At 41.1% G+C, this 11304-nt stretch overlaps 1 protein-coding gene across 7 annotated transcripts in view; it reads right to left on the bottom strand.

Annotated features, from left to right (window-relative positions):
• SULF1 (sulfatase 1) overlaps positions 1 to 11304 on the bottom strand; it is a 194829-nt gene that overhangs the window by 2816 nt on the left and 180709 nt on the right. The gene's annotated exons all lie outside the window — the stretch shown is intronic.

Here is an 11304-nt window from a genome sequence, read left to right as displayed (position 1 = left end):
ATAAGATTCTGCCTTACAGGGTTGCTGAGTGAATGATGGATTTGAATACATTTTAATGTAATAGGCAAAGCCTAGGATGATATTTTTATTCTACATTCCAGGGCAAATTAATTTATATTCCATTTCTATTTTATTCCTAATAAACATTTTACTTTTTATTCCCAAAAGAAAGCCAAACTTAAATGTAATTAAACTCTTCAAGTCAAATGCTTGAATCTGTTTCTTCGTTTTTTTTGTCCTCATAGTTCTATATCTCACATAAATCAATGCCCTAGGTAAATCAATCTTTGAGTGCTTTTTCACACACCCAAAGAATACAATGGGTCCTCCCCCTCAGATCTTTCTCCACTCCAAGATGATAGATGATCACAGTCCTGAAGAAAACAACACTTTTTCCCTCCTTGTGCCCAAGGAACAGTTAAAGAGGTTGCAGTAAGCTAACACCAAGCAACACATAGTAGCAAGAAGAATTAGTAACACTACACAAGCCCACACCTCTGGTTTCATAAGTGAGAGAATTCTGCAGTCTTCAGATCATCTGTAATTAAAAAATTATTCCAAACTCCAGCAGAGCTGAGTGTCACTACCCTTGGGAAACACCAAGGATGGGAGTAAAGGGAATTGAGGAAGGTGCCAGAGGCTGATTTGAAGCCATTATTGCAAAGATCGTCCACCTGCAGTAGAAACCACTGGGGAAATCCTGGTGAGTCACAGCAATGACAGCAAGCAGGGAATTAGAACTGCATGACACGGGCAGGTGTTGGTCTGGTGGTTAACGCTGGTCAGGAAGCCCACATCCTGTCAGACTGCTTGGATGCTTGGATTCTAGGCCCAGCTCTGCTCCAGACTCCAACTTTTTTTTTTTTTTTTTGCTATCATGAACCCTGGGAGGCAAGATGTGATGGCTCAAGTAGATGTCCCTACCACCCATGTGAGAGATCTGTAAGGAGTCCTGGGCTCCTGGCTTCAGCTGGTCCAGCCCTGACTGTTGCAAGCATTTTGGAAGTGAACCAGTGGATGGATGATCTCTGTCCATGTATCTCTCAAGCAAACAAACGAATGAATAAATAAATACTAAAAAATCAAAAAGAAGTGTGCACGATTCAAAGTCACGGTGTTTGAAAGGCATTGGTTCAGGGAGTAAAAGATGCAAAGGTAGGTGGGGAGAAATGGAAAATGGGTGATAAAGGAGGGCACAAGCAAAAGGGCAGACACTGAAGGTCCTGTAAGAAAAAAAGGGGAAAAATTGGAAAACATACCACTACTCCCACTCTCAAACAATAACAAAATCAAAAAGCAAAGGAGTGTATTTTGATTGCTCCAAGAGGAATGCATCCTTTTAAACTAGGAATCCTGTAAATACTCCAAATCTGTGGAATAAAAGCAGCCTAAATTTATACCAAATTATTTTTATAGAAAACAAGAATAAAAAGTCAATCATCTCTTTTGCTCCTGCCAAAATAAACCCTACGGTAAAGAAAACCACAACACACCAGGGGTAAGTAAATTAAATGTTCTCAATCAAGCATCTGGGGATGTGAAAATCATCTTTAATAAGAAAACAAAGTATGAGCCAGGAATCTTCTATCCAGTCAAGTTCTCCTTCAAGTCTCAAGGCTATAGAAAAACAGCTCACAACATGTAAGAATGCCGGGAATCCTGGACACATGAGCTCTTTCTGAGCAACCTTCCAGAAGACGAGCCTCATTCAACCAAGAAATCACTGGGGAAACTTCAGCAAAAAAGATTGAGCATTTAATGGTGAGCATTTACATTTATTAATTAGATCTAGAAGAAACACAAAGGCCGATGAATAGTGAAAAACAATTTATGTATTTTACATAACAAAGTAGAAATAATTTAGTTAAAAATGGAAGAAGTAGAGTAGATGAAAGAGAATGAGCTCATTGAGTATGGTCAGGTAATAGCAGGGAGGCAAAGAATGCCATTAAAAACTGATCATGAGAGGTGAAACAAGAAAACAGGACCTAAGAGCATTACAAAGATATGAATACAAAAGTAACCAGTGGGACAAAAATACAGCTCTTACTAAGTACCAAAGAGGGAATCAAAAGAACCATCTTTATGTGGAATAGATGATACAAGACATAATGAGAAATACAGAGAAACATAATGATGGGACAGATGCAGTCCAAGACATATCAAATAGACTAAAGCCAAATATGAATATTCACTGAGATATTGGATCTGCTGGGTGAACCTTGGAGTGCACCCTCTTGTGGTCCCTACTTGAGTCCATGCATGGACGGACGTGGGCCAAGGGGGCTGCAGCAGTGCAGAGATGGGCTGCATCCAGACCTGTTCTTCCTGCACTCTCAGAGGACAACAGGAACTGTCTTGTCTGCCTGCAGGAGACACAGAGACTGCAGGTGGCTATGGCAGATTCCCCTCCAGGAAAGGCCCTGAGCAGGGCTGGTAAGTGGATTAGGTTGGGCCCATGCTGGAAGAGGATATATAAGGGGTCCTGATAGTAAGAGACCCTCAGGTCCAGGCCTTGCCTTCCAAGGGGTGGAAGCAAATGTTCAAAGTATTCTTAATGCATGGAGAGAAAGACAGAAAGAGGCAGAGAAGGAGGGAGGAGGAGTTTTGCAGATTTGCTTCATCACTGACTTCAAAGATGGAGGAAGGAGGGGGCATGACAAAGCAATGCAGGCAACCACTGGAAACAGGAAAAGGCAAGGCAAGGGGTTCTACCCTTGAGCTCCCAGAAGGAAGAAAGCCCTGTTGACAGTTTGATTTTAGCTGTTAAAACCTGATTCAGACTTTAGAAATAAAGAGACCTTTAGAAATAAGAGAGAATAAATTTGTAGTTTCAATACTCTGACAACTTAGTACAGCAACAATAAGAAACCAAAGAAATACCTAAAAGATAATGTAAGCACAAACAAAAAGAAACTTAAAAACAATAGTGTTTTTAAATATGATACAGAAAATTAAACATTAGAGAATAGAATTTAGTAATATATAAGAAAATAGCACACAATGACCTAGTGGGATCTATTACAGGAATGAAAGGTTCATCGATTCTTAGCAAATCTATTAACATAAGGTACCTTGTTAATAGATCTAAAGGTAAAAGTTTTCTGAACACCGTCACTGTTGTCGACAAAGTTTTTGACCAAGTCAATACTCATTAATGATACCAACATTAAAGAAAGAATTGACGGCTATTTTCTTAACATTTTGAAAAGGTCCCTAACTTAGTCCTGCAGCCAGCTCTCACTTAGTGAGCAAATTCTAAAAGTGTTTTCACTAAGATCAGGAAGAGGTAGTACACTGGAAGCATCAGTTCATTCAATTAAACATCACCCTATGTATCTGTAGGTGCAGGAGCAGAAGTCAACTGGATGCATATACGTATCATCCTGGCTGTATCCCCCGAAAGGGTCAAGATGTAAAAACTTCTCAGTAGCCAGTTTCTACGCCTCTGATCCAGATCTTGGTTCCATAGGCCATTTCTTCTAAAGGGAACTAAAGGCCTTTTCCTTATGTGGGGTAGCAAAAATACCCAATGAATCTAGAACATTTTGTTAGGCCAGAAAGCAGTGAAGTGCTCCAAAACTGATGGAGATACTCCAAGGAGACACAGAAGCCAGCTGAAGGGACCAGGGGCCAAACCTGGGACACTTTGATCATCACAAAAATAATGATGGCAAAAGGGTATCCATGGAACAAAATGGGAAGTAGTGAGACTACATAGATATAAAAAAATAAATAGAGAAGAAAAAGGGGCAATCTCTTTATACCATATGATAAATTTTGGGGGAATAAGAAATTTGGGGGAACAATATGTGGAAAATTCACCTTTTTACAGCAATTAGGCTAATGATCTGAGCAAGAATTATGAATGCCTATAAAAGGTAGTAGATTTTTTAATTTGTTAATTAAAAAAGGAAAATGAGTGATTTTATGGGTAGATTAGCCTAGACAACATCACCTTGGCTAAATTGTCAAAGGACACATCACCAGACACCATGCAGCTCCTGATAAGATATCCCAAGGGCACAATGCTGTTTTTTGTGGTATCTTGCTTCAAACGCACAACTTTAGTCTGACCATGAAGAAATATCAGACAAATCCCAACTGAAAGTCTGTATCCATTACCATGTCATGACTGATAGAGAAAAGTTGAAGAACTGTTCCAGATGAAAGGAAACTTAAAAGAGGTGGCAATTTACTACAATGTATGATTCTGGACTGGACACTGGATCAGAAAAAACAAAGCCACAAATAGTACATTATTGGAACAGCTGGCAACATTTGCATGTAGAATGCGTATGTATTATAGTGTTGCGTCAATGCTGCATTGCCTGATTTTTATAAGTGTACAACAGCTATGTCTGAGAATGTTTTTTCTCTTAGGAAAATACATACTAAAGCATGTATACATAAAGGAGTATAACATTTGTAAGTTACTTGCAAATGATTCAGAAAAATAAAAGTGTGTGTGTATGTAGACAAAGAGAACAAAAGGAAACAATGATGCAAATAGGGTAAAATTTCTTGGAATGATTCTTGCACCCTTTCTGTAAAAGTTAAATTATATAAGAACAGAAAATAAATAAAAGCAGACATTAGAACCCAAGTTTTCCATGTGTCTGTGCAGGTTTCTGCCAGTTATCAGCATGCAAAGGAAATCCTTTCCTACAGCCATTATGAAGCTCTCCACTCGGAGAGGAAAGGTGAGAACAGGTTGGTTCTGAAAAGTGAATTTTGGAAATAAATGGACATGATTTCAAATTATGGGTAATTGTCACCCAACTCTGGAAACAGAAGATTGTGAAGCCTCTAAGAGACATTGAAGAACATACCCAAGTTTCAAGCCGAGTCAATTTCCAGATAAAACTTTCTTACTTTCAAAAACATATCCATAAGGGGCAGGCGTTTGGCCTAGATGTGAGATGCCCAAGCCCCACATCGGAATACCCAGATTCAATATATAGCCTGGGCTCCTGAGTCCAGCTTCCTGCTAATGCAGGCCCAGGGAAACAGTGGGGATAGCTCAAGTAATGGGCTCCAGCCACCCATGTGGGAGACCTGGAATGTACTTTCTTCTGGCCTTTGCAGGCACTAGGGGAGTGAACTAGGGGTTAGGAGTGCTGTCACTCAAATAAAAAAAAATAAGAATTAAAACCCATTCCTTGTTAAAAATAAAATAAAAACAGAACCACCCAACTCCATTATGCTGTACTCTACAGGCAGGTGGCTTAGAGATCATTCATGGATGGAATTTTAACACTTTCTGGGGCAGTGTCATAATCAACAAGCCTTAAGAGTGTTACAAGAAATAGGGAGGTGCTTTTCCACAGAGACAGCCTAACTCCTGGCAACTTCTGAGACCTCCGTAGCCCCATGGAACAGGTACGAGTTCCTGAAAGCACCAGACTCCCTTCTTCCTCAGTGCTTGTGTTTATTTGCAGAATGTGTTAGGCTGCCTCATTGTCCTGGCTAGCTCTCAGCCTTCAAGATTAAATTTAAGCATCTTTCCCTCCCTGCCCTTCCCCTGGGTTTCCTCAGCTATGGGAGAAAAAAAAAAAAAAAAAAAAAAACCACAGCATCCATTTGCAGTTGATTCTGGGTACTGATGCCCAAGAGTAAATTTTGAACTTTATCTGATCAGGTGTCTACAGTTCCATGAAGCGAGTGACGAGTCAACCAGGAAATCATAAAGTATTGGAGTCTGCTGCATGCTCTATCTGAGGATATTTTAATCAATACAGCTATGCCCCTGCAGGCTGCAGCTCTATGATACTAATTTAGTGTTCAAAATTGAGGGAGCCTGAACTAACAATTCTACCCTTTCTCTGTAAACCTGTGCACATTTTTTTTTTTTTTTGCACTCTCTGAATATTTTTTCTGAGGACACAGGGTTTCCAACATTGGGGATTGCATTGGTATGTATCTTGAGCAAGTCTCATGCTGCTTGAAACATAACACGTTTTGGCTTGAAAAGGAATTGGAATCAGGCTTTGAAATTTTGGAGATTCTGAGTCTGGTGTCTTGCATCATATCCAGAAGCCAATGGTAATCACATATTCATAGCATTTGCTTGGTATGGAAGATTACAAATTTCTAACCTACTTTATTTATAAGTTGCAGGAATACTATTTCATTGAATAAAAGGCAATGAATGTTCAACTATGGAGTTATACTGAAATAAATATATTTATAGATTAATAACTGTGTAGTCAATTGATTGAAACAATATACCTTCTTACTGATGGACATGCCTAACTTTGCACATAAGAGTGCATGGTAGAAGCAGAGTTTGCAACTCTATTCTACCATTCATCAGCTGCCTCATTCTGCAAAAGTTACTTAATGACTCTGTGACTTAATTTCACCATCTGTAAAATGGGAATAATAACACTAACTTCACAAAATCCTTGTGAGTGCTAAGTGAGTCAGTGTATGTAAAGCACTTAGAAGAGTGCTGGAGCATAATGGATTGTATAATACTGCGAAAAAAATTGTTCCCCAAATTGGGAAGTGGCAAAGCCAGAACTTAAACTCAATCTGACCTGCACAATTGTTCTCCTAAGCATTCATGTCATCCACTCTGATCAACCCAAATCTTCTCACATTATTTCTCACAGTTGAACACTCCCAAAAATCTCTCCATGGCTTAAGACATAGGCTATCTTTTTCTTTTATTTATTTGACAGATAGAATTAGACAGTGAGGGAGAGAGACAGAGAAAGGTCTTCCTTCCATTGGTTCATCCCCCAAATAGCTGCTATGGCCGGAGCTACGCTGATCTGAAGCCAGGAGCTTCTTCCTGGTCTCCCACATGGTGCAGGTGCCCAAGCACTTGGGCCATCCTTCACTGCCCTCGTGGGCCACAGAAGAGAGCTGGACTGGAAGACTAGAACTGGGACTAGAACCCCGTGCCCATATGGGATGCCAGCGCCACAGGTGGAGGATTAACCAAGTGAGTCACGGCGCCAGCCCCCAAGACATAGGCTATCTTTGATGTGACATATCACTAGGGTGGCCAAATTTTCTGATTTGCCCTGATTGGCTCCAATTTATGCCTATTGCATTTGCATCTTGTTCAGTTTAGCATTTGTCCAGAGTTTTTGAAATTTTAGAACAGAAATTGTTTTAAATACAGTTGCTTTCTATACCTATTGATCAATTCACTGGTCAAGAAACACAGCTATCAACATTTACATAATCCTGATTATTTTCAGTACCCTTTCCCCATTGTCGAACACACACCCTATTTTGAAGAAAAGTCACTGCCCCCCTGCACACAGCACTCTTCATAAAACAGGGCCATTGACCTATTCTGCTCATCCCTCTCCCTTATCTTCTCTCATGCTAAACTGTTTGTAGTCCCCACTAGGTGTCTCTTCTAGCTGGACTGACTTCCTTTAACCTGTGTGGGGACCACTCCAATGTTGTCTTCCAGATGCAGCATCAGTGCCTCCTCCTAGGGGAGCTTTTCTGGATTTCCTTGGGTTGGGTCAGAGGTTTTCTGGTGGCTCTCATGGAACCCTGTGTTCTCTGTTATAGCACTTTGCAGTGTGCGTTTTATGAGGGTAGAAAAAGTTCATGGAAAAATGGAATTAAAACAAATTTATATTAGGAAAAAAAGCTTCTAAAATTTGGGCACAGTTTTTTCTAAATATGCCTTTTCCATGAACTTTCTGCAAATTCCTCATAGTTCTACTGCTTGAGTACATACTTCTTGAAGTCTGTACCTTGCACTGAATTGTTCCTTTAGATTTTTTGTTTTGGTTTATTTGCTGAATGAATGAATGCACACAAATTTTTTTCCCTGTCATTTCCCACTATACAGTGAAACTGATTAAAGATCAATTTCACTCTTCAGTGTGGGGAGGGTCTTAAGCAGTTCTGCAGATGCTGATTTACTTTCTTTTTGTGTGGCACAGGAACAAGGTACGCCATGTGGAATCATCAGAAAAATTGAACCGAGACTAACTCAAAGTCTGATCTTAACCCTGAACAGAGTGACTATTGGTATCACCCCCACCTTCACCACTGTGCGTGCGACATGTCTAACAGAGCTTCTTTGCCTGGGCTGCAGTGCCTACTCTTACAAACCGTATAACTGCAAACATGTCTCCTCATTGCCTTAAGAGGCCAACCTCACCTCCACTCCTTTCAACCCTTCACTCTGACCTTGCCCCAGCTCTCATTAGAATACCTGAAACAGAAAAGTCCAACAGCACTAGCAAGGCAATTGCAAACTAATGTGGCATCCCTGTGAAGAGACAGAGAGAAGAGAGCCAAGGGAAGCCCCTCAGGGCAACACAGAGCTGGGGAGTGAAGGTTGGAGTCTTCTCATCTCAGGAGGCAGCACGAAAATGCACTGTGGGCTTGACTCTTGGTTGCTTGTAAAGGATGATGGAGGTGGTGCTGATGCTGGCAAGCACCTATTTTTGTCTTTCTGATGAAACATCCTAGCAATATTTGGAATTAAATAACTTTCTATTTCACATAGGATTTCATTCATGGAAGTGCTCTGTGTCCCCTGTTCTGATTTATTCATAATTCCTACCGCTCACTGGGGCTTGCTACCTCCTGACTCTGTTCTAAGCATGTTCACCAGTGAGGCTGGGATTTGAACCCAAGGCAGCCTGGCTCCAGCAGCCACACTCACAACCACAGTGCTCTGCAGCCGTGTCATCCACAGCCATCTTGGGCACAAACTCCTGCTCTAGGGAGAGATGAATCAAAAGAAGGAGCAGCAACGTGGGCAGAACCTTGTTGCTGGGGGATGGGGCATGGAGGGCTTAGAGCAAAGGCTCAGGAAGCCGTCTTGCCAGAGCAAAGGTGCCAAGAGTCGCCCACGAGACCACAGCTGCAAGGAGCTCTTCTTTGACATCAAAGGGCACCAGAATCATCAGCTTTCATAGGAACAGGACAAAGAAATGGCATCGCCTATAGTTCTGACTCTTTTGCAACACAGATGGAAGTAATTGCTTTCAAAGCACTCTAACAATTATTTTCTGAGCCATGGATGCCTCTTTCTGAGCTCTGTCCTTGCTCTGAACTGGTCTTAACCTGGCAAATGACCAGTATGAGCCAGCAAAGTATTTCAGCTGTCCCTGCTTCATACCTGCACATGACACAGGAAAAAGAGAAAAACAGTATCAGGGATGGACTTGCTTTTTAAAGTCTGAAGATTCATTTTTGAAAATTCACCAGAAAAAGGAGGCATTTAAAAAATACTTAGTCCAACTCATACGAGATCAATTTTCTAAAATACTTGGTTGAATTTTCAAATTTCAAATTCTTCAGATCTGGCATTTCTCTCAAAATCTTTTTTCATGAAATTTCCACTAAAAACTTTAGAGGAGAGGAGAGGAAAGCAGAGGAGAGAGAAGAAAAGATCTGCCATTTGCTGGTTCACTCCTCAAATGCTTACAACAGCCAAGGGTAGGCAAGGCCACAGCTAGGGGTCAAGAACTCCATCCAGGTCTCCCACATAGGTGACAGAAGACTCAAGTTCTTGAGCCATCATCTGCTGCCTCCCAGGGGGCACATTAGAAGGAAGCTGGAATTAGGAGAAGGACTTGAATTTGGAACTTTGATATAGGATATGGGGGTCTTGTGCAGTTCCTTAACTGATGAGTCTGTCATCAAATTTTGTGATTAAGATGTACTATGAGTAGATTTCCAAAACCATCAAAATCTGAAGAAGGAAGCCTTCTGAAACCCCTTTCAGGGTGCCAGCAAGGGGGGTTCTGCACACTGGCCAGCACCATAGGAAAAGGCTTCCTGAAAATTCTGCACATACCATGGTGTGTTTCGCATCTGTTCCCTTTCAATTCAACAAGACATGGTGAAGGGAGAAGGTTCCATTAAATGCTGCATTTGGGGTTCCCGTAAGTCCCAGATGTGTGTGACGAGTAAATGTTCTTTAAGTAATTCTGTGCCAAGATTTCCCGTCTGTGGCAGGGACCGCTGTGGCAAGGTGACTTTCCCTACAGATTATATCTGAAAATAACAGCTAGTTTGAGTTTTAAGGTCCCCATAGTGTTGCCTCTTCATAAGGAATCTGAAGGGGGTGGGGAAAGAGCAACAGGTAACGCTGTCACTCCTGTACACAGGCTTTCAACAGGTAAAGTTGCCAAGGCCATGTGAAAATGACCCAAGAAACATTTGATTATTTGGCCCATTGAGTGCTGGTGGCAGAGGTCAGGGAATGGGAGAGTCCCAGATGCTTGTCATTTAATTACATCTCAAGAGCAGTCAGCCATTCTTTTGTTCAAAGCAGGGTTGACTTTGTGGAGAATAACTCAGTTCTGACTGGGATGATGTCTTAAATAATCCATCTTTTTAGCCTTTTTCATGACAGAAGTAAAAGAACATTAGACTGAAGATTGTGCTGCTACAAAACTGAATGCATCATAGAATAGTTGCAGTCAATATTTAGTGTTAGGTCCATTTATAATGTTATACTTTGGAAATGCCTTAATGTGATCCGTAGGAAGTAGGCTGCTTAGCCTACACTGTGTAAAACCCACTTGAGAGTGTTCTGGGGCAAGCATTTGGTTAAGATGCTTATGTCTTGTATAAAGGTGCCTGGGTTTGATATCTACCTCTGGTTCCTGACTTCAGTTTCCAAATAATACAGACCCTGGGAGGCAGAGGTGATGGCTCAAGTGCTGGATTCCTGTCACCCATATGCAAGACCTGGACTGAGTTCTTGGCTGCTAGCTTCAGCTCTGACAATCAGGGGAATTTGGGGGAGTGAATCAACAGATGGGTGTGTGCTCCCTCTTTGTCTCTTTCTTTAAATCAGAAAAGATAAAAATAAAAATAAATTAAAAATTGCTTAAAAAGAATGTTTTCCTGCTGTCTTATTTTTATGTGCTGGGGGCAGGCGGACACAAAATTAGTGTTGGGCAGAATGAAGAAAAGAAGAAAGATGAGAGAAAAAGGCAAAAAGAAAACATACATAAGTGGCAGTAAACTATCCCCAAAAGTCCAGCCAGCTTCCTTTGCTTTATTGTTGGCATTCATATTCCCCACCACCTCTCTTAAAGTCATTTAGCTTCTCCTGGGAGCAATGAACTGTCTCTGAAAGGAGGAATCTGAGTCAGAGTAGGCAGGATGCGAGCAGGGTGTCTTGGACTAGCAATCTTTTGTTTGTCTAAGAAGATATCAATATGGATGGCACCAATTAAGTCCATATTTTTTTTAATGGAAAATTTTCTCACAACTAAATGCATCAACTAAGGTGCTGACACATCCATAACGCAGTGTTCCCTCAGTCTCTACCTACACCACTCCTGAGGTCAGTGCTTA

The sequence above is a fragment of the Oryctolagus cuniculus genome, chromosome 6 (genome assembly GCF_964237555.1).
Source record: "Oryctolagus cuniculus chromosome 6, mOryCun1.1, whole genome shotgun sequence".
Lineage (NCBI taxonomy): Eukaryota > Metazoa > Chordata > Mammalia > Lagomorpha > Leporidae > Oryctolagus > Oryctolagus cuniculus.
Note: the sequence above shows the minus strand (reverse complement) of the source record. Positions and strands in the feature narration are given on the sequence as shown.